This window comes from Pelodiscus sinensis, chromosome 1 (assembly GCF_049634645.1).
Source record: "Pelodiscus sinensis isolate JC-2024 chromosome 1, ASM4963464v1, whole genome shotgun sequence".
NCBI classification, from domain to species: domain Eukaryota; kingdom Metazoa; phylum Chordata; order Testudines; family Trionychidae; genus Pelodiscus; species Pelodiscus sinensis.
Window position 1 is genome coordinate 232,950,183 of NC_134711.1, and position 24,378 is coordinate 232,974,560.

Below are 24,378 nucleotides of genomic sequence, written 5' to 3' on the forward strand. Positions count from 1 at the left end.
AGGCTGATTCAATGAAATAGGACTGGGAGGGAGGCAAAGAGGTGACAATATTTTTTATAAATATTTCTCAATTATCCACTGCTACTGTTGTCTTTATGGGGAAGAGATTTGACCTGAAATAAACATTTAGCAGAATGTAGCATTAAGTTGTCTCACAAAGCTAATTGTCTTGTTACTGGTACAAAACATTTTCCTGAGTCCAAAATTTTATTTTTTGTAGTGATGCATTTGAAATCTGGAGCAAAGCTAAACAACTATTTGTTCCCATCCCTCTTCCCCAGACATAAACATGCACCGACTCCTGAAGTATTTCTGGAAAGAAAGAACTGAAGCAATAGAAGAGGGAGAAAGTTATTGCAAATATATAATTTTAGACAGTAACTGAAATGGTGATATATTAAAAGGTTCTTAAGGAAATGTTTTGCCTCGGTTTGGGCATTGCATGGGAAAGTCCTTATCGCTAATTTACCTTTGTTTTCTTGTGCATTCTTTCTCAGTTTGGAGAAGTGCTGAAGAAAAAGTGCCAATGTTTGGGTTTGGGTTTTCCCCTAAATCAAAAATGCAAAATAACTGGAGCTCATTTTTAGCAGCATCCTCTCCATTTCTCTTAATCCCAGATTGTTACAACTCTCAAGCAGTTCATTGGAGGCAATTGTGGGAAAAAAGCCATTTTCTTTTCAGCTGTTCTTCCAAACCCTAATGAGTTAACAATTGAAATACAGAAAGTTTCTTCAGAGGTCAGGAGAGTATATTCTACACAATGGTTGCAGCATTTGAAACCATGACAGCACTATAAATTGACAAACTAAAGCAGAGCACTTGGTGGTCTGGAGTGGAGAAAAGAACATCACCAGAAAGCAGTAAAAGACGAGCCATGAAACCACACAGAGAAGTGAGTGATTTTTTTTTTCAAATCACCTGTTAGAATTTAGTGTATCAAAGGTCAGACGAGTGGAACAATAATAAGGTCCAAGGCTGAATAGCGGTGGGGAAGCTTAACCCAGGACCTCCAGGTCAACCATAAGTGAATGTGGTAGAATATTGAGGCAGTGGTAGCTCAGGAAGAGAAAGTACAAAAGTCAAAGGGTTGTGGAGGAGGAGCCTGCCAGTTATCAATTAGGCCAAGAGAAAGCCTAGTCTGAGACACCTGGCATAGAAAAATAATCCCATCTCAAAGAAAAGAGATTTCCTTCTGTGCACAGTTACAGCTGTCTGGTTTTCAGGGTTTGGGAAATTTGAAATGCGGTGCGGTGAAGCTCTTAAATCCATGATAGAAGAAAAATGCAACCCGAATGGATTCATTTTCCCCATGTATTATATGCAAATGACATATGGCAATGTTTTTTCCACACATTGGGTAGCATAAAAATATTGTCTTTTAAACATGTTCACATGTTGCTTTTTACCATTTTTATAAAGTTTTTGTGATGAAAATCACCATTTTACTTGTAAGTTATATGGAGGTTCGTCTCCAGATTTCTTGCATGAATTTATTTATGTAATGAAGCAGAGAATATTAGATTTACTTTTACAATGGATAAAAGTTGTTTCTATTTGCAAGACTGGTGACAAAAAAAGCAAGCCGAGTACAGCCCATGTCTTCCTTCCTATAAGCCTGTTCCTGAACCATTTGAGTCAATGGGAATTTTTGCCATTGACTTTAGTAGAGCTGCATCAGGCTCGAAGTGAACTGGGAGACTGGATTCCTGTAAATATCTCACTTTTGTTTAACTACCCTTAATTGTCTGCTAATATGGATGCCTGACTTTGCTTCTAAGACAGGCTTTGTAAATGGCTGTGTTACACGTTTTATTTATGTGTAGATTTTGTATTTTATTTTTATGCAGATCAATAGTTGGATGCATCTCTAATAAACAGCTGGAATATTGTAAGGGCTTTGTGGGCAAGTATAATTGGATCTTGAAGATAATAGTTACAAGGTAAATTCAGCCAAGCTTTAACAGTATGCAGTTGATAATCCAGTACCCTATTTTTCTGACATTGATGTCTAAGTCTCAAATTTAGAGCAAGTGTATGGTGCTGCAATGCTACTAAAACCAGCACAGTTCTTAAAATCAGAATAAGTCTCACAAGCTGTAATAAAGCATACAGTATTTCCACTCTCCTGTGAAGTGAACATGGTACCTTCCATTTACAAAAGGCCTATTGTGAAGGTATTGTGATAACTTCTTCCCTTCAGTCCTTTCTGACTAAGAGCATGAGAGGTACTAGGAGAGCTGGTCCTAATTGTGGAGCACAAAAAATACATGCCGCACCAAATCCAATCAAACAAAAGTTGTGGGAACTGCATTGAAGTGGAAACCTACTCACATTGGGCAAGCTGTGCGATTTGATCTGAATGTCTTTCCTCAAAAGATGGAAGTGAGAAGCCCTCTGAGAAGAGGCCTCACTTGTTAATTTAAAACAAGGAAGTAGTCATTGAAATCCAGAATGATTGGATGGTAAAAATGAGCTACTAAAAGAAGCCAGGAGGGGGAGAAATATCATGAGGGATATAAAGTGAACACTGCAGCTTTAATCTCATGGCTGAATTTAATGCTCATATTTTTAATAAAGTCAGAGATCTCATTATATATGATTGAGAAAGATGCTCTAACCTTACAGTGCTGATTTATTTAAAGGTGCATTTTGTCCACAGAGAAAGATACTTGAAATTGGTATATTAATTCCTAAAATACTGCACTCTAGCATGGAGCTTACTGCTAGAACGTTCCTAAGGTTGGGAGTTTTACTGTTCCCTTCCTTTTAGTATCTCTAGGCAAATGTGCATGCTGTGAGGAGGACAATGAAATGGGAAGTGTACCAATTTCCATGATTAAGGAGAGGAGATCCAGTATAAAAATCTCCCTGCCATGTGGGTAGCAATAACATCTTATTTGTGTATAACAGGGGAAGTTGGATTAACCAACATTAGGATTTCAAATATGTTTTAAAGAGAAGTTTGTTTCTCTGACTTCATACAAGTGGAAATGTTGTACACTGCGCCACTTAAACTGGATTTTATTTATATTATTTTATTTTTTATTATTGTGTTTATTGTTTATATTAATTTTATTATTAGCATCTGTTTTATATGGACAAGACTGTTTGATTACATCTAACTGGATTGGGATACTATTCCCAAGGAGACAGACCATCGGTTGCTTTATTTCCTTGTGTGTGCACTAGTGAAGTCAATACCAATGTGAGCTTTGTATTCTGTATGAGTCAAGGCTTGTTTAGCTGAGATTTTCTTTTTCTGAAAAGAATGCTAGAGCCCAGGAAATCAAGGACACTCAGTTGCTGCTAGAAACGATGCTGATGATTCCAAAGGTATCACTCTGCCAGCTGAGTCTATGGAGTCAGTGCTCCAGATAGTAAGAAGAACCACTGAGATGCTGGAGATGGCTGAATCATAAAACTAAGGTCCTGACAACTTGTGGTCATTAAAAACTCTCCTTTTTTTTTTTTTTTTTTTTTTTGCCACCTGTGAGCCCAGGTGTCTAGGCAAGTTCCAGTATGCATAATTATATTCTGTCACTGATTCTTTCATTCATCCTGCCATTTCACTTGGCTGTAGCATGCTTAATTTATTCCCGTAAATGATTTCATAATTGTGATTTATTATATCTATTCCAGTAGCACCTAGGAGTTTTAGTCACAGACCAGGTCTTCACTATGCAAGCCACTGTACAAACACAGAACAAAGAGCTACTGACCTCCAAAGAGATTTCAATTCAAGTAAAAGAAGAGAGAACAGGAATACAAATGGACTGGGGGTGTCCAAGGAAACAAAGACAATGCTGATCAGCATGATGGGCAGCAATCACAATGTTCCATTTCAGGGTAAGTGCATCTGTATTCTCCCTCGATGGTCAAGCAAGGGCATTGTTGTAAACTTTCAGCTCCCTGTCTGTCACCTCTCTTGGGCAGAGCCCCATATCTCCTTCCCTTTGACTTAGTCACTCATGGTGCGTCTATACTGCACCATTATTTTGAGATGATGAGTGTTATTTCAAAATAACAATGCAAGTGTCTACACAGCCATTCCATTATTTCAAAATAATTTTGAAATAACGGACAGCTTATTCTGAAATCTGTAAACTTCATTCTACGAGGAATGACGCTCATTCCAAATTAGCTATTTCAAAACAAGGCATGTGTAAATGCTCCACTGCTGCTATTTTGAAACAGACCTTCACCAGGGCCATTCTAAGTTATTCCTTCCCAGTGACTCCTGGGGCTCTTAATTGAGATAGCACATCTACATTAGGGAAGCCTGCCTTGGACTAATTTTGAGGTTTCACTGCAGTGTAGACATGCTATTTCAAAATAAATTATTCCAGAATAACGATTCCAGAATAGTTTATTTTGAAATAAGTGTGCAGTGTAGACATATTCACAGGCTGAACAATTCCCTCCCTTCCCTAGGTTTATTCCTCATCAGACACACTAGCTAAGCAGGCCAGTTTCATGTCTCCCCTCAGAGATGGTACACAGTGTAACTGCCCCTGTTAAATTACCAAACAGCCCTTGGAAATCAAGGACATCAGTAAAAGTGTTACAGGGAAAACATAATAAAAGCAATACAAGAAGCTACACACACACTAATAAGCTTACCAAAGATCAGCCCTAATTCAAACTAGGGATCTGATTGATAGTTGATGCTGGAGACTGGGTCTGAGATTTGTCAAAAACAAGGTCATTAGAGACATTACTATGAGTGGTTTCAGTAGAATGCAAAAGGAAGAAGTGAGACTGGAAAGGGTTTAAGATGGAATTAGAGAAGAGAAAGAGATAGCAGTTGTAAACAATGCATAGAGTGAATTTAGATATGAAGGGAGAAATGAGTTGGTAGTCAATGTTCCCTTTTCCATTCATGTGCAGAATACATTTTGTTATGTGCATCATAGCACACGTGGATGTGCACCATCAATAGAAACACATGCTATTCAATTTACAGGGAACACTGGTGGTAGTTGGAAAGGTAAGTGGAATCAAGGTTGTTTGGGAGTTTTTTAAGATAGGAGAGATTAAACTATCCTTGCATTGCAAGATGAACAGAAGAGAGGAGAGTCAGAGGATAAGGAAAAGGGCAAAAGAGAGGATGAAATTGAGTACAAGGAAAATGGGATGGGATGTTAGTATCTAGGCATGCGAAATACTGAATCTTTACTGTAAGCTGCTGGACACATTCTGCTCCTTTTGACATCAGCAGAAGGTTCTCACTACATTGTTGTTACACAGCTGTTATATCCCCGTTCAGAAAGTGCTATATTTAAAAGTTTGAGTGAATGATTCCTACAGACTGGAAGTGTCAAATTTGGAGTTAATCCAGCTGCCATAGCTAATTCAGATTATGCACCATGCAAGTTTTCATTTTCAGACCCAATTTCTAGCCCATTATGGTTGAAAAGAAAATCTTTTGAATTGGAACTAGTGTAGTCCTCCATGCAACACTGTGAACCAAAGGCGGAATGAGGTATAAACTGATTTTATACATTTCAGTTGGGCATTGACTGAAACCTAATGACAGTTTAAGGTCGGTATGCTCCTGTCCTCAATTTTACACAAGCAGTTGTTCAGATACATAAACATGCTAGATAGCCAAATAAACAAAGTGTAGAAATATTGCTAATCCTGAAAGTGTCTTGCATCATATTTTCCTATAATGAATGCACAATAAAATTACTAACTAAACCTTGAGTTACTGTAGAAGAATCATATTCCATTCTTGAGCTATGTGCAAAACATCCACTGTCATCAGTGGGGGATATTGAGGATTTAATGGCAGTAAGAATTAATTCAGGAAAGTCCAATGGACAGTGTTATGCAAGAGGTCCCATGAGATTATGCAATGGCCTTAAAATCTTTGAACATGGATTGAGTATAATAAATGATGGTCTCTTTAAAGAGCTGGCAAACAGACAACTGAAAATGAAATTTGTCTCTCTCCCCAGAATAAGTTTGGCATCCATAGCACACAATGTTCTTCCATTGTGTGACTGCCTTCTCTTCTCCCCCACCAAGTTTGAACCCAAGTAGGAAATCTCAGCTCAGAGGGGAAATTCTAAAGAATGCTAATGCTTTAGTTCAGCATGTGAAACTGATACGTCTCAGCTACTCAAGACAAAGTGTGCCATTTCCTATGACACTTTATAGTACAATGACAGAATTCCTTTGTGGAGGTACAATGGCATAATGATACAATAAGAACAAATTGATATTTCAATGGAAATAAAGTTAGCTGTGCTGCAAAATAGTTTTCTTTCTAATTTAATACGCAAATACATCTAGCATTGGGCAGTCAGAAATTTATACATACATGCATTTCCCACCCCATCATAAATGGAACTAAAAATACACCCTAGCTAGTTCCATTCCCTAAAGTGAGAGGATGGGGTGATTTGTGCTTGCTTCCCACCCATTTCACATCACCTGAAATATTTCTATAGCCAACAAATCAGAGGAAAGCACTGTTAAATATAAGACCACTTTTGCATTAAAGTGTGTTCATGTTAACAATGATGAAAATTATAGCAACAGAAGAAAATGAAAGTTGCAAACCTAAAGAAATAAAACAACTTGTTATTTACAATAAACAACAGGAGATTTTTGTAGGGCTGAAGCAATCAAAAGAATCTTGCATCGCAAAGCAAATCTGAACAAAAATAATAATACTTAGAATTCAGAATTTTCATTTATTGAATTGTCTCTGTACGAGAAACTATACAGAATAACACAATGTATACTAATGCTCTGAAATTACTAATGAAATAGCCTAGTTTTAAAGAAATATAGTTTCTCTACAGAATGGAGAACTATTATTTTGTTGATTCTGTACTTCTCACTCAAATATCTATTGTGTGCAGTTTTTCTTCTCTGTCCAAGAAGTATTCCTCATGTTGTTTTTAAGAGTGTAGGAGTGCATGTAATGATTAACTGGAAGAAATAACTGTTCAATAATGCATTACCATGTGTGGGCCTAAACTGGATCAAAATCTTTATTTCTGCTGTTTTTTAATTCTCTTTCCTATGATTTTTATGGAATACTTCACAATCAGAAATGTGATTTCTTCCTTGTTTCCTTATTCATTTTTGATGCATCTGTTAGACTCAAAAGAGTGAATTTAAGTTCTTTTCAAGCCTTAATCATAGGTTGTAGAAATTTGGTAATCACTGTCAGATTACAGATTCTTTCTTTTTTTCTATATTTGCAAATCCTTAACAAACCTTATTCCACAGTTTACCCAAGCTAAGTCACCATTTCAGCTGTGCATAGGTCAGGACAATATTCAGACTCCCGCCCATACCAAAATAAATGTTCTCAACTTTTGCCAGTGCTCCAATGATATTTGTACTTCTAAAAATGAAAACAAAAATTGAAATGCAGGGGCACACCTGACGCCTGCTGTGGACTGGAGCATTGTTTGTAGTATCCCATTAATCTCTTCATCTCTTCACTTTTAAGTACATTGACTTTGTTCTGCATTTTTCCTAGTTTCTGCACAAGCCATTTCTTTGTTGGTAGGGCTCTTTAGGAGTGAAAAAACAAAGATTTTCACCTTCCTGCCATTTTATCATGTGGATTACCTCTCAAATTCCTGATTTTTAAGTATTTCATGGCTATGTTAAATTAATCAAAACGTAAAGGTTTGGAGTAGTTAATGTCAATTTAAATTACTCTAAAGAAGTTAAATTTTGTAGACAAATGCTTTAGCTGCTATCGAAGAGCATTCCTCAGTTTTCGGGATGATCCTCAGTATTTAAGTGATAAAGCAATAAGGTAGAATTCTCATTTGCACTAGGGTTTCTTTACACCACTCTAGGCCTAGGTCTACAGTAGAGCAAGTAGGTCGGCTTACGATATGCCATCCAGCTATGCAAAATGCATAGCTGGATTCGGCTTACCTTAAACCAAGCCACCATTGCCTCTACACTGGGGTAGGCCTATGGGAGCGCATGCTCCCGTCAGCTTCCCTTACTCATCGCAGAAAGAGGAATACCCGATGCCAGTGGGGGCTGCCCTTAGCATTCAATTTGAGGGTCTACACTAGATCCGCTAAATCGGATGCTAGAAGATCAACCTATGGAGGGTTGATCTTCTGTGTAGTGTAGACATGCCCTTGTAGTGGAAAGAAGCCTTAAAATGGGTATGAATAGCATTTATATTTACCTGCCAGAGCAATATGGAAGCAGTGCAAATGATAATTGGGCCTACATAGTTAACAGAAGTTAAAGGACATTAAGAACTACAGCTGAGCAAATAATATGTAAAGAGATGTAACTGGGTAAGTTGTTAGAAGCAGGAATGGAACTCCAGACCTATGGATGCTTCTACTGCATGAACTAAATGACCCAACTGTAACATTTCTAAACATGTTTGTGGTCAGGCCACTAGAAGAGGACAGAGAGACATATCATGGAAAGGTGGATCATAAAGATGGTCAGAAAATGTAGATTCATGAAAGTGAAATGTTTTGTGAAGCCATATTGCCTTTAATGAAAATTGATTTCAAAATAAAAAACTGAAAAAAGTGGTTTGATAGTGGTTTGATAGATATTTTTTTGCCAAATTATAAAATATAACATGAAATGAAAGAAGTCCAAATCAAAACATGACATTTCAATTTTGTCAACATAAAAATGTTTTCAACCTGATTTAAGAGATTTCTAGAATTTCAGTTTCTGAGACATTTCTAAAACTTTTGTTTGATTTCCCCTGTAGAATGGAGGACATTTCAAAATTGTGAGACTCTTCCAAAAAAATTAAAAATCTGCACAGCTTTAGTGGCTAACACATATTTTAATGCAAATATTTTAACAAATTAGGTGTAAAATTTCATCTCCTGTATTTTTAATATTATACTGTTTTTTGTGGTCCACTTCCGTGAACAGTAATGCCAGTGACATTTTATTTGTTTAGAAGTACGTAAAAACACTTTTTCATCTGGTAGCAGAAATCAATATAATTAAAATACTTTCTTGGATAGAAGTGATACTATAACAGCCATTTTAGAGCTTCATTTGTGGTGTTAGTGAAGAAGATGCTGAATAGCACTATAGAGAGAGGTGAAGAAGGAAAATAGTTGGAGGGAAAAAAAGAAGAAAGAAAGGGGAGAAAGAGGAAACTGAATAAGGAAATAAATGGGCCTACTCACCATCTATTTGAGCCCATTTCACAGAGGGTGTGTCTAGACTACAGGGTTTTTTTGAAAAAAGTGGCCTTTTTTCAAAAAAACTTCCCCTGCGTCTAGACTGCTGCCGAGTTCTTTCGAAATTAAATCAAAAGAACGCAGCAGTTTTTTGTCCGCGGTATGCCTCATTTTACGAGGAAGTAAGCCTTTTTTTGAAAGTGCTCTTTCAAAAAAAGGTGTTCTTGAATGAAAACAGGGCTTTTTTGAAAGAGAGTATCCACACTGCCTGGATGCTCTCTTTCGAAAATGCGGGTCACTTTTTCGAAAGAAGTGGTTGCAGTCTAGATGCTCTCTTTCAAAAGAGGTTTGTAGTCTAGACATAGCCAGAGAGGTAGGAGGGGAACAAGAGCTCTGGAACCTTCAGAAGGCAGCTGAGCTGAGGCCTTTATATAATTAACATGGGCACCAGTACACTTGGAGCTCATCTGTGGTTTGACCTTATTGCTGATCTGGAGCACTTAACAGAGGAAAGTTCATTTCTTTGTTATCAGGTGCAACATCCATCATAAAAGGAGTAGCCACGAGGGACCAACCCAAAAGATCTAGTACATGCAGAACATGAAACATTGCTCTTCCACCTAGAAGACCTCAGAAGTTGCTCCTTTGTCCTCAGCTTTGCTGTAGAGGAGAAGAATCCCTTGAAGGATGTGAAGTAATTTATTGGGAGGTTGACTGACTTTTTTCTCTTGGATGAGAGACATGAAGGCCATTGTGTTCATGACCACGTCATTCTTCTCTTCTGTCAGTATCCTTTTATGACCTTTTAAGGAATTTCCCTAGTCCAGGAAACTGCCTTCTCCCAAAGACAACCTTCATCTTTGTGACTAGACACTGCAAGCCAGTAAATATATATGGCAAATACAGCTCAAAAGGAATCCATAGGCTAAAATTTGTCTGTCACGTAAAACTGTTGCCAATAATTTTATACAATGAACACGTGTGAAACTCAACTTCTGTCTGAAAAATTCAGAACAACAAAGGGAATGAAATTCATTGATCAAAAGTCAGGAAACAAAGCATAGGGGGAAATGGTCAGCTTTCATAGTGGAGAGAAGAAAATAGTGAGGCCTCATCAAAGATCTGTACTGGGACCAGCCCTATTCAACATATGTCATATATGATATGGAAAAGGGGACGGACAGTCAGATGTCAATGTTTGCAAACTATACAAAATTTCTTAAGATAGTTAAGACGATGGCAAATAATTCCAAAGGAATCTCACAAATGTGGGTGACTAGGCAACAAAATGTTGATCAATGTAAAGTAATACACATTGGAAAACATAATCCAACTAAACATGCAAAATGATGGGACCTAAATTAGCTGTTACCAGTAAAAATTATTTTGGTATCATCTTGCATAGTTGTCTGAAAAACTCTGTTCAATGTAAAGTGGCAATCAAAAAAGCTGATAGAATGTCAATAAAAGGAATAGATAATAAAATAGAAACTATCATAATATCATTTTGTAAAGCTATGGTATCATAAAGCCACTTTGTAAAGCAGTGGCTGGAGCCCTGGGCCGTTTAAATCACCTACAGAATGCCACATAGCATTCTCCAGCATGATCCGGGTAGTGTTGAAGACTAGCTGCTTTCAGCCCCGCCCCATCTGTATGAGGCTCTTCCTTTTCTGGGAGCACAGAGCCATGCCCTCCTCCCCTCCTCCCCTCTCCCCCTCGGCCTTGTCCAGGGACCTGGCAAGTCTGTTGGCCCCCTGGTGCTCCTCCTTAACCAGTTCTTTATCCACCTTTCAAGTCTCATAGGGTATGTCTACACTACCCTCCTAATTCGAAATAGGAGGGTAATGTAGGCATACCGCAATTGCAAATGAAGCCCGGGATTTGAATTTCCCGGGCTTCATTTGCATAAAACCGGCCGGCGCCATTTTTAAATGCCGGCAGTTTGAACCCCGTGCCGCGCGGCTACACGCGGCACGGAGTAGCTAGTTCGGATTAGGCTTCTAATCCGAACTAGCTGTACTCCTCATGGAATGGAATGAGGAGTACAGCTAGTTCAGATTAGAAGCCTAATCCGAACTAGCTACTCCGTGCCGCGTGTAGCCGCGCGGCACGGGGTTCGAACTGCCGGCATTTAAAAATGGCGCCGGCCAGCTTTATACAAATGAAGCCCGGGAAATTCAAATCCCGGGCTTCATTTGCAATTGCGGTATGCCTACATTACCCTCCTATTTCGAATTAGGAGGGTAGTGTAGACATACCCATAGTAATCCCCATTTTCTCCAATTTAATATTTTCTCATGTGGAACTGTATGAAATGCTTTGCTGATATCCAGGAAGATCAGATCTTCTACACTTCTTTGTCTAAAAATACCAAAGAAAGAGCTCGGGTTAGTCTGGCAAAATCAACATTTTGTAAAATAATGGCGTACTTTATCTCAGTTCTTAACTACTTTCTCTTTCAAAATATGTTCCAAGACCTTCCATACAATTGACATCAAACTAACAGGGCTGTGGTTTCCTAGCTATTTTCCCCTTCCTTAAAAATAAGTATTTCATTCATAATTTTTCAGCCATAGGTTATGACTCCCAAGTTTACAGATTTATTAAAAATCCTTGCTGTAGGGCTTATAGTTTTATGTGGTATGTCCTTTAGTATTCTTGGATGGAGATTATATAGGGCCACCAATATAATCTCATTAAGGTGTTTGGATTTGACTTTCATCTCAGGTTTTGTAATTTTTACTTCCATATCCACTTTTCTATTAACCACTCTATTACTATACCTCCTTTGTTAAAAACTATGGGGAAGTATTCATGTAAGTGTTGGATCAAACTATCTTTAATCTTCATCCCATCCTCAGTAGATAGTCGTCCAATTTCTTCTTTCCTTGTTTTCTTTTAATTATAGCTAGAGAACTTTTTTACTTTGGGTTTTAATTTCCTTCGCAATGTATCTTGGCTTTTCGTAGTTTTCACTTTTTTCCTTATACCTTCTGACCTCCAAGAGGTAGTTTCCTTGCTGATCTTTCTCATCTTCCATTTCTTATAGGCTTTCAGCTTTCTCTTAATAACCTCAGAGGGGAAGCCATGTTAGTCTGTAACTTTAAAAATTATGAGTAGTCCTGTGGCACCTTAGAGATGAACAAAATATATAGTATCATGATCTTACATAGGTAAGACCCATTTCATCAGATGAGTTGGAATGGAAATAACAGAATCCAAGATATATATATAACAGTGAAAGAAGAACCTGTCAATTATAGGACCCATGTTAATGATGCTAATTAAGTGGGCTGGATGTGTCCCATTCATAGCTTTTGATGTGAAAATAAAGATTTTAAAGTCAGAGGAAACTGGCTTTGTAGTGTGTTAACCAGTTAATGTTTTCATTCAGACCTCTGGTAACAATGTCAAATTTATAGATGAATTCCAGTTCTGCGGTCTCTCTCTCTAATTGGGTGGCAAAATTCCTTTGTAGAAGAATGGCTACTTTTAAATTCATGATTGAGGCTACATTGAGACTGCAGGCTTCTTTCAGAAGAAGCTTTTCTGGAAGAGATCTTCGGAAAAAAACTTCCAAAAAAGAGTGTCCACACTGCCAAAGTTTTTTCAGAAAAACAACTGTTTTTCCGAAAAAAGTCTGTAGTGTAGACATAGCCTGAGTGACCACACAGGTTAAAATGATCACCTACAGGTTTATGTGTATTTCCATTTCTGATATCTGATTTGTGTACATTTATTCTTTACAACAGAGACTGTCTGGTTTGGCCAATATAAATGACAGAGGAACATTGTTAGCACTTGATGGCATAGATCACATTAAAGGATGTGCAGTTACATGAGCCCCTGATGTGGTGGCTTATGTGGTTAAGTACTGTGGTGGTGTTGCTTGTACAGATATGTAGATAGTTAGCATTGGAGTTTGTTGCAGGGGTAGGCTCCTAGGTGAATGTATATGAGGTGTGGTGTGTGGCTGCTGGTAAGTGTTTGCATCAGGTTGAGGGGCTGTCTATAGGCAAGGATTGGCCTGTCTCCCATGGCCTGTGAAAGTGAAGGAATATTTTCCAAGATAGGTTGTAGACTGTCAATGATTTTCTGACAGGGTTTAAGATGAGGGCTGTAGGTGATAACTAGGTTCTTCCATTATTGTCCTTGTTCTGCTTGTCGAGAAGTAGTTGAGTTCTGGGTATTTCTCTGGTTCTGTCAATCTGTTTCCTCATTCTTCAGGTGTGTAAGTTTTAAGAATGCCTGATAGAGATCCTGTCATGCCAGTCTAGACACAGCCAGTAAGAGAAACAAAAAAGTGCCACTTTGGCTTAACAACCAAGTAAAAGAAGCAGTGAGAGATAAAAAGGCATGGTTTAAAAAGTGGACCCTCTGCACCTAAACTCTTTCCCAGAGCTTGCATCCTGGACTGCATCCCCTGCCCTGGGATAAGCCCAGAGCCCCTCCCACACTCCATACCCCTTGGCCCAAGATCAGAGCCTACACTCCAACCTCCTACCTCAGCCTGGTGAAAGTGAGTGAGGATGGGGAAAGAAGGGGGATGGAGTGAGCAGGTGAGGCCTCGGAGAAGGAGTGGAGGAGGGACAGGGCCTCAGAGAAGGGGTGGGAAGGAAGTGGGCTCTTTTGGAAAAGACGTTCTTCTTCATAGAATGAGGTTTACCAACGTCGGAAAAACCCCTGTGTTCTTTCAATTTTCTTTCAAAAGAACACAATGGCAGCGTGGAGGTTTTTTTCAGAAAAATGGCCATTTTTCCAAAAAAAACCTGAAGTCTAGACACACCCTAAATGGGACCATAAATCAATTCCTACATGCCTCTGTACAAGGTAATGTGAAAAACATTGAATAAACTTGTGTGGGCCTTCACATGAAGCCTGTTACATGTACTGGATTGTTTTGACTTTTCAGTGAGCAGTGGTTTAAAAGCTGTTTGTATTCAATAGTCTGGCTTGATGTCAGAAGTAGATTTTTATCTCTCTCATTGATGTAGAAAAATATGTGAAAATAACATCACTGAAAACTATTCTGAATTAGCGAACATGAAAATTATAGAACACTGGACAGGAAGAAACTAGTGACAGGGGAAAGAACATCCAAAGGTTCCGAGGTTTAGTTTCATTCAGCATCCTGCAGCAGCAGATCTATTGCCTCTGTGGTTTTTCTCCAGACTTTATTCAGAGGCCCAGCGGGAATACACACATATGACTATTACAAACTGCAGTAATTAAAGGTTTGTGTTCAGAATGTAGTTGTGCCAGGTTAATCCTGTCTCTCTTGAAGTGAAACACTTAGTGTGAAATCCTGTAGCCCTTACTCAGTCTTAGGTAGAGTAAGAATTTAAAAAAATAGTCCTACTGAAAGACCAAGCAAGAACTGCTTAGCTCCCTGAAGGATATTTTCTCACTGAAAAATGTATGGACCAGATTTATCATTGTATAAGTGTATGATTTTAAATGAAATCCTTTGACCAGAATTGTTGCTTTTTTATTTTGATTGTTCAACATGTTTTTTTTTCTTTTATAGCACAAAACACTGTTACAGGAAGTGCCCCTGTAAGGAAACAAAGCCTCTTTTCATTCTGGAAAATTCAGTGCACAATATAGAATATTCAGTTACACCCTCTCCACGTGCACCTTTAATTTCCCAAGCTTACAAAACTGTCTTATAATATTAAAATGTTCCTACTTCTCACTGTCTATCCTCGGGAAAAAAATGTTCCCGTTGCTTCTTCTGTTTCTCTTAAATTCTGTCTCTCACCAAATGTTCCTTACTCTACATTAGAATTTATCTTGAACCAAAAAGTTTGAATTTAAATTTACATCCAAACCTTTTGGATTTAGGTTCATTCCTTTAGGCTACATCTACACAGCAGAGCTATTTCGGGATACCTCTATACCAGAGGTATCCTGAAATAGCTATTCCGCGTCTTAAGTGCAAGCTTGTTATATCGAAATATAATGGGCTCACTATTCTGACGTCCCTGTAAACCTCATTGCACAAGGGTCAAGGGTTGTTTTGGAATAGCATCTTATTTCAAAATAAGATCAAAGTAAGCTACACAACTTACATAGCACAAATTGTGTAGCTTATATTGAGGTAACGGTGCTGTGTAGACTCACCCTTATAGAGATATAGGCCAGGTACAACATTAAGGCTGGTGAAAGATTTCTCAACTGAAAAATTTTCCTGTTGAAAATGGAGTTTTATAAAAAATGAAATCTCACATGGAAGATTTCAAAATCAATAAAATCAAACAAATACAATTTTCTATTAGTTTTTAAATTAAATTTTGTTCTGTTTTTTTTTAAATGTTTGAAAGTTGAGACTTTCCCTCATGTTTTCCTTTTGAATCCTTTTCATCTCAGAGGATGAATGTTGATTAGATTTTTTTTCCCACTTATTCTGGTTTCTTTTTCTTTTCCTTTTTCCATTTTGTCACTTTTCAAAAATTCCTCAACTTTGAAAAAATTATAGAGTTGCAAAAAAATACACTAATAAATAGAGAGACAATGATAGAGGAACCAGCAGAAGTAGAACCTCACTAGTTGTCAAGGTAGTGTGAAACATTAGGCTGCTTCCAGGCTCACCAATGTTGCTGAATATACAGATAGAGACAGCAAACATTTGTTCTTGCATATGTGCCTGGCCACAATGATGCATTATTTGATCAGCATAAGGCTAGATTATTACACTTTGCTCTATACAGAGCTGACCTTGAAAGCTGTCCAGAAACTGTGATAGGCTCAATACTGTCCAGAAATTTTGATGGGATCAATGAACAGCAGCTTGTACAGTATATAGAACAGAATGCCAAATTAATATCACAAAAAAACTACAGGTTCTGTATTTAGCAGCACATGCAGTTCTGGTTAAACTTCAAGTTTTTGGTCTTACTGCGAGTTGAATATGGATGTTGGCCTATCTGAAGGACTGATTCTCTCAAAGAACCTTCTTTAGCAATTATGTTCATCAAGGATGTTAACACACATATTTTGACAAAATGTTTTGCCATCAGAAAATGCTGATTCATCAAAACCCAAAGGTGTCAGATTCAGTGCAAATTTCACTGGGGAGATTTCTCATGACCAAGAGGAAGCAGAAGACCTGGGCTTAAGCACCTCTTCAGTCTCAGGCTGATCAGGAGCCTGAACCTCAGTTTCCCACATACTAAATGAAAGTACTCTTGACCCAATGCAGAAAAAAAACAAATATGAAAACTACAATTTTTTTCACAAAATGGCTTTCTTGTTTTCTGCTCAGCCCTACTTAAGACCAATAGAACCAGGTTTTAATTTTATGAAGCTAGAACCAAGGTGTTCTCAGCTAAATGCCCTCACTCTGGAATTCACAACTACGGACTCAGTCCAAGTCTTCCTTTTTCGATGAGATGAAAAAACGTCTCTTGAAGTGAGCTTCTCACTAAACCAGCAAATTGAGCCCAGCTGTGAATTGTATTCTCCCGAATGACTAGATTAAATTGGAAGAGTTTCTGCAGAATTTTGTTCCTCTGATGTAAATTATTGTCACAAGGAAACATATGTTAACTGATGCCAACCTACAATAGTGATGGGTCTTCAGAAAAGATTGTATAATAATGAACTGTATAAAGAAATGTACAGTTTGTAAAGGGAAATTTCTGCTTATAGTCTATATATACCAATGCATAAGTTACTATGAAGAAAACCAAAAAAACCTACTATGCTGTAAAGTTTTTGTTGCTAAAAAATTGTCTCTGAATTTGTTAACAGAAGTCACATCAATAAACCTAATTCCTTGCTTCTGTATGCATAGTGTTAAATATGTCAGACGTCATATTACTACCAGAAAAAGAGTTTGCTAATGAGCTGGTTCTGTTATACTTTCTCATATCATGTACTGGCATCTAGTAGTGAAGTAAAGATGCAAATATGATAAAACTGTAAAATATTGCTAAAATAATTACACTGTATTTTTAAATTAATGCTTGCTGTTTTTGCAAATGGATATCTCACCCATCAAGATATACTGTAAGCTTCTTGAAACAAATGTATCATGAAAATATATGATACATAAATACATGCAAATGCATTCTTTCATTTGTATTCATATTTAATCACAAGTCCATTATTTGAGACCTAAGATGGGATAAATCTAAATATGAGGTTTTTACACTGTCTTGTAAGTTATATTGTATAGTTTAATATTAGGATTTTACTAGGCAGTTACACAGTACTCTGTTTTAATATGGAACACTTCATCATGTTCATTATCGCTCATTTAGACTCATGTAAACAGACACTCCCCAAATAACCAAGCTTTAAAATGTTAATGTAAATGTTATGCCTCTTTTAATTGCAATAGACACCTCATTAAGTAATTTAATGCCAATGGGACCTCTTACTGATAAACAAAAAACATATTTTGGCCAGCTTTTATATACAGCAAATATAAGATGATTTTTTTTTTCAACAAAGTTCATTGACTTCCATTTCACTCTCCACGCTGTGGCAGGGAAGACCTAGAAGTAGACTGCAATAGTGGGCATGCAACAGCAATACAGTAGTTTTGTTTAGTAAGATGTTTCTGTCTCCTGAGGTGATCAACACAGCAATACTTAAGTAACCAGTATCAAACAAATAAGGACTAGCTGGATCATGACCACGATGGAATGAGTGCTTCATCTAGTTGGAGGTAAACACATCCATGACATTTCATTAGCCTAGAAGGCAGAAACATCTGGTTACTAAGTTCAGCTCATCAGCAGGAGAGCCTGTATTTGATTAGCCCTTCTCTCAGTAGTAGGCGTTACTATAGTCAGTGGGAATTACTAAAGATGGTTTCAGGGGACTGACATTAATTTGACTTGCCAAAATAATATGCAATTTTTTAAGGAGTTTGTGTTAATTAGTTGTATAATTTGATGTGATGTGATTGGGTTTGCACAAAGAAAGCCAGAATAGAGTTTGCTATTAGTATCTGCTGAAGGAAAATCAAGAGATGGCACTTAAACAGCGCACAGTATGAATTTTCAGCAGTGAAAGGCCTTAGTTCATGATCTAATTATAATGGGATTCCCTTTCTCAAAAGCTAAAAGCCTTTTAATTCATATTTTTTTCTTTTGAAAAGATGTTTTAGTTTGATTACTATACTATTAATTCTTGTGCAGTTATCATTCTGTCACAAATCAAATCAATTTGGGTATCACAGTTAGGCTTGTTTTGTATAATCACACTTTAAAGTAAAACGAACATGTAAAATTAGAAAAACTGGACAGCACATTTCATATAACTCCTATCAATCTCCTCATACGTGCCTTCTCCTGTCCAGTCCTGCCAAGTTCCAACTGACAAGTTAGACTTCTTTCCTACTTATGAAATGTTTTTGGTGGCATTACTGATGTCAGAATCAAAGGTTTCTTGTAAGAGGAGCAAAGTGATAAATGTATAGGTTGGAAATTTAGGAACATGGGTGATATAGAAAGCCAAAATCTTTGGAATGGCTATCTATAGGGATTTGGAAACATTTTAGAAGGCTTCCCAGAAATATATTTGTTGAGGGCTGTTTCTTGATTGGCAGCAGTTTTTCTAATCATTTCTGATGTTGCCTGGTTTAGAAAGGTTAATATTATTAATTTGGGTGGTCTGGGGTGTAGGCTCACCAACTGAAGTGAACAGAAGATCTCTTTTCTATTATTCTAACATTGCATGTAAAAGATACTGGATATGGCAGATATTTCCACCTCATAAATAAGAAAGCAAGTCTGAGATACACAGTATACACTTCCATTTCCTGTAAAAAGGAAGCCATGATTTGGTTTGGTACTGTTACTGCCCCCCTTGTGCATACTACCTGCCCTCAAGGACATTAGAGGAGGAAAGCAAATTATCTGTCTGCCTCCTGGAAGATGCCAACAGGTAAGTGAGGTGTTCTGAGCCCATTAGGAAATGGGGATATACTTCTAATACCACTTTACAGTTTTCATGACTCTCTAGCAGACACAAACTTCTCCATGGGCACATCTAAACTACAAAGATTTTTCGAAATAGGATCTTTCAAAAATGAAATTTGTCTGGATGCAGTTTTTTCGAAAAAAACCAAACCCTTTTTTGAAAAAAAAAACCCCACTCTTTCTAAAAAAAAAAAAGGAGGTTTACGTGTTTTGGGGGAAGGGGCTTCAAAAAAAAATGTCCAGGCTATTTTCGAAAAAGGGTTTTTTTCCAAAAAAAATATGTCCAGACTACTTTCATTTTTGAAAGATCCTCTTTCGAAAATGCTATTGGAAGAAGATATGCAAATTCCCGTGGAATTTGCATATCCTCTTTCAAAACATCTTTGTAGTTTAGACATGCCCCAAGAGGTCCAAAAACCTCTGAATCCCCAAACAATTCAGATTTTGTGTGATTTGGAGTTTACTTATAAAAGTTTCATATATTCTTACTCATTAGGATTAAAAAGTTATTTGGAAGGCTGTTAAACACTCAGCCTATGTGGAAAAAAAGCTGAACAAGATTTCACACCTAAGAATAGGAGTCCATCAAATATAGCAGATCATGGATCCATATGAGACTCTGCCTCATAACTATAAATATTTGAAAGAGAGAAGAAAAGCTCATGAGCAAGAGGCATTTAGGAATCTCAGGCTCAGAAAGAATGGGTTTAAAAGGAGTATAGACAGTAGTGAGGTTCTGTTTAAGGAGCTGGTAATTTACACGAGTAAGGAAGAGCACATAATTATAATTTCAAGGTTATCATTCTATTGAATGACTCTGGAGAAAAAAAAATGAAAAGGACACTTCATTCACACAGCCCAGACTAAAAACTGCTTGATCAATTTCAAATGATCCATGAGGCTCCGCACAGGTACCAGTTCGGTCTGCACAGTTGTCAGTGCACGATCAGGGCTATACTTTAAGCTGACACCTGAATTCCTGTTGGAGTTGCATCCCCATAATTCACAGTACTCTGTTATTTGTTACATATGTAAAAATATCCATGGGTTGCTAAGACTGTATTTGTTTACTCTGAACCATTACTTAATACATACAGCACAATTCATAGAGTTTATGCAATTCAATATGCACAATCATGCTACTCAACTGCTAATTTAATTTACAAGTGATCTGATGAGCTTAAATTAAGTATACAGTTATTGAGGAGGCTTCCTTTAAAGGGATATTGCAAGGTCAATGGTATTTAGGATGTAATACGAATTTAATTACTCTTTCGTCAATAGTTCTGGAACAGTAGTTCAGGGGACAGCCTTAAAGAGTTTATTTTTTATTGTCAGGTAAGAATTGTTTATCTGATCAGATATTCCCTGTGCTTAGAAACAACAATAATGATAGAATCATTAGTATTTTCGTTATGGCAAGATAAAAGACACATTTTAAAGGTGCCTGTTATATCAAACTATTTTGATATCTTGTAATACAAAATTATTTGCACTTCTGTTAATATAGAATATTTTAGCTATATCCCTGGTTATGTATTTACTATCAAGCCTTATTAAAATTTTGTATTTCATGAAGAGTGGTAATTAAAGAGGGAAACTCAGCACATAGGCTCTGCACTTCTGCAGACCTGTATTTAATGTATTTTAATAGAATTCTCCAGGGACCAAATTGACCCAGTGAGGCGGGGGGTGGGGGGAGGGGAGATCCTCTAGATACTCTGGTGATATAAGAGAATAGATAGATGAAGAGATACAGGTTTATTTTTTAGGATAGCCATTACTTTTTCTCTCCATGGCATGTGGACTTGAGAAAAGCAGGTTTCAAGCTCTGAGATGAACTATGAGAAGTGGTTTGAAAGCAGATATAGAATGCCTAGATTTTAAAGCTAGAAAAGGTTTTAGTTGTACAAGGACATAGGAAAGTTCAGCTTGGACCTGCTTGATTCCATAAAGTCTTGAGTTTGATGACCAACTGGGTATACTGCAAAGTCTACAGTTGAAATCCTGGATCTGTTGAGTGGCAAAATTTGCATTGATATCTATTGTGCCAGGATTTTACCCTATTTATGTTTACTTAAGATTTTTCTGAAAAGCAAGCTCACTAGTGAATGTATGACTGGCTTGGAGCTTGTTTTATTGCCATCTTTATTCATATTACATTTGTATTTTTATTATGTTGTATGTTTTATATACGTTCCTTTATGGTATGGTAACCTAGAGTATTATGGTAGCAAATAAATCAGTTGGCATATAAATCAAAAGCTACATGACACGAATCAGAAAGCGTGAAAAAGATAAAAATATTTTATTTATTGAAAAGAAATAAAAGAGCAGGGAGGCAGTTATTAAAAGTAGCATGATAGTATTACAATCGACTGAAATTTTACAAGCTATAAGTACAAAACAGGTTCTACAAGGTTGCAAATCCATTTCTGTTCTGGCATGCTCTTAACTTGCTGTATTGGACTCAATATTTCTATGCTTGACCATTTACTCCTAAAATGAAATGTTTTTAATGACTGGATTCAACCAACTTGAGTCACTTGAAGGTTAGAAAAGATGAGTGTCAGGTATTTTTCATTATAATTAAAATGTTTCAAGTATTTTAATTTTTTTCAGCGTTATAATCTAAAAATCATTAAACATGTAAACCTGAAAAATACTAGGTACATGTATATTTGTGCTTAGTTTAAAAAACTATTGGCTGCCAAGTAATACATTTATGTGCATCTGAAAATGTGCTGCCAGTCATGCTGAGATGAAAATTCCTGTCCTGTTTATGAACTATGAACCTTTTCTCAGAATATGCCAGATTGAATCCTTCATAACTTTAAAACTTCCAAAGTGATTTTCTTCAAACATTCCTTGATGCTGATATCTTGAAGATCTAAAAACTACAAACCAAGATAGATTTGAGGACTCTGGCATCAATAGCTTTAGAGTTATGAGTGCATAAACTTTCTGAATCAAACACCTTCACTGAGAATTCGCAAAATGTTATATTTGAGAAATAGTAACAGGCAATTATTGTCAATAATTAGGTTGCATTATAATGCAGATGAACAAAGGGAATAGAGTAAAATATGCCCAGTCAACCTTACCTTTCATATTTCTTGACTTCTGAATGCTTTATTGTACAAGCTAATATTGTCTTAACGAACATTTGGTATGGGATTGTATAGTAATGGCCCCAAATTAAACAATTAAGTAATACAATTTAAAAACATTTTTCAATAAAGGTTTAAGAGTAACGAGGCAAATAGGGTTCACTGTATGGGAAAATTTCATTGTGAAACTTAGTTACACAGCAAAGCCATCATTTTCCCTTGTTGCTATCTGAGAGAATGCTGTGGCTTTCCAAAAGACACTATGCTCAGTTCAGCAGTGCTGGTACCTGGGGAAGCAAAGTTCATGTTTGTGCATCAAGAGCTTTTCTTCATATTATAGGATGACAGGCTACATTTGTAAAATTACCTTCCAGCAGAAATTCTGCCAAGGGATATCAGCATTAAACTGTGGCAGAAGCTAGCCAAGGAGCAAAATCAGAAAGTTCCCTCAACGCCTATTTTTGGGACAACCCTGACCGACTGCAGGCTCAATATCACAACAACAGCTCTTCTCTAGACAAAGGCTTCACTGCTCAGGTTCCTCCATCCTAGGATGTCCTGTGTTGACTAAATCAAACTAATTCACACTTTTTTTTTTTTTGCATAAAAGCAGGCATTTCCTTTATGTACAGTTTAAAAGTAGCACTTACAAAACCCACATGACCAGATCACCATGTCTGGTTAGTTTTCAAAGTAATTGCATAGTTTTCTTTCCCATGAAGTTCCATACCTGTCCATTTGACTCTGGTCTTCAGATGCTTTTGATGCCACAGCCCATTGTCCTCTTCAGATCTAGTTCTCCTTCACTCTGCCTTTCCTGATTGTGTTGTCTCTTCTCTAATTGCTTCCACAGCATCTCATTAGGAGGGCCCTCTTTGTCCACCTTCCATCTTTCAGTGAGGTTTTCTCCTTGACCCCCTCCTTTTCTCTGCCTCTCCTGGTGATCTCTCTCAAAAACACTGCTTCAGCTACTGTCCTTACACTGGCAACTCACAAATCTACTTCAGTACTCTCTTTGTCCAAATCACGTGGTTGGCCTTTCTTTCTGGTGTTTCTTTTTGATCAGGGTGCCATTTCAGGTGCATTGAGGGGTGGGGGGGAGTCAGCAGCCATGCACTCCAGGACACAGCTAGCTTTTCATCCTGTTCCCTGGACGCTAAAGGAGCTCCCTTCACCAGTCATGTGTGAGAGGCATGCATGGAATGCAAGCACTTTCCCCTCGCTCCCTTAGCGTCTGGAGAACAGGATGAAAGGCTAGCTGCATCCCGGAGTGCACAGCTGCTGCCCCCCTACATGCCTGAAATGGTGCCCTTTGCTGTTGATGTCTAGCCAAGATAAACTCAGTATGGCCAAAAATGAGCTTTTCTGCCCCTCTATGAATACCATCATCATCTTAACCACTTAGGCCTGTAATCTTTGACAGTACCATCTCTCCAGCCATACACATTCAAGCCACTCTCAGCCAAGCCTCCATCATGTTTTCATCTTGACCACTGCAACTGCCTCCTTTCTGGCCTTGACAAACTCCATCTTACCCTCTTTAGTCCATTTAAAATCCTGCTGATTTCCTTCCTGGCTCTTTCCATCTATCCACCAGCTCTGCTTTCTCCATTGCGCCAAATAACTTGTCTTCACTTTCTAGCCAGGCCCTTCCTATCATCTCTTATATGCCATTGTGACCCACCTATCTCTGATAACGACACCTTTATTGCCCATTACACAAATTTTCCCCAGACTCCCCTTTGTGCTTGTGTAACTACCACCAGGTGGATTTGAACCTGAGCTCTCTGGAGCTGAGAATAGGAGCCTCTACCCTCTCAACTAAAAGCCAGCTGGCTCCCAGTGTGTGCTGTAGAGCAGTGGTCACCAACCAGTCGATCAGGATCTACTGGTAGATCTTGGCTCCTCTGATAGGTGATCCTGACTGGTTTGGCTGGGAAGCCATCAAGTGCTGGCACTTCAATTGACCCTCTATCTACTGTTATGCTGCTCCTGCCCTCTGCCTTGGAGATGCCCCTTGGAAGCCTTCTGCTTGCTATGCATGGTATGGGAGGGAGAAGAAGGGGGGTGCTGATGTCTGGATGTCTCTCCTCCCCCCACTCCGGTACCCCATCTCCACACAGAGAGAAGGGGATGAAGGGAGCTTGGCAATGCAAATCTCTGTCACTCTCACAAACA

At 37.8% G+C, this 24,378-nt stretch overlaps 1 long non-coding RNA gene across 1 annotated transcript in view; it reads left to right on the forward strand.

Moving 5' to 3' along the window:
- The window catches only part of LOC142827045 (uncharacterized), a 115,644-nt gene extending 104,711 nt beyond the window's left edge, over positions 1 to 10,933 (forward strand). The window contains exons 2-3 of the long non-coding RNA XR_012901417.1: positions 3,640 to 3,846; positions 9,689 to 10,933. This is a non-coding gene — a long non-coding RNA (uncharacterized LOC142827045). The remainder of the gene's footprint in view (positions 1 to 3,639; positions 3,847 to 9,688) is intronic.
- The last annotated feature ends 13,445 nt before the right edge of the window (positions 10,934 to 24,378 follow it).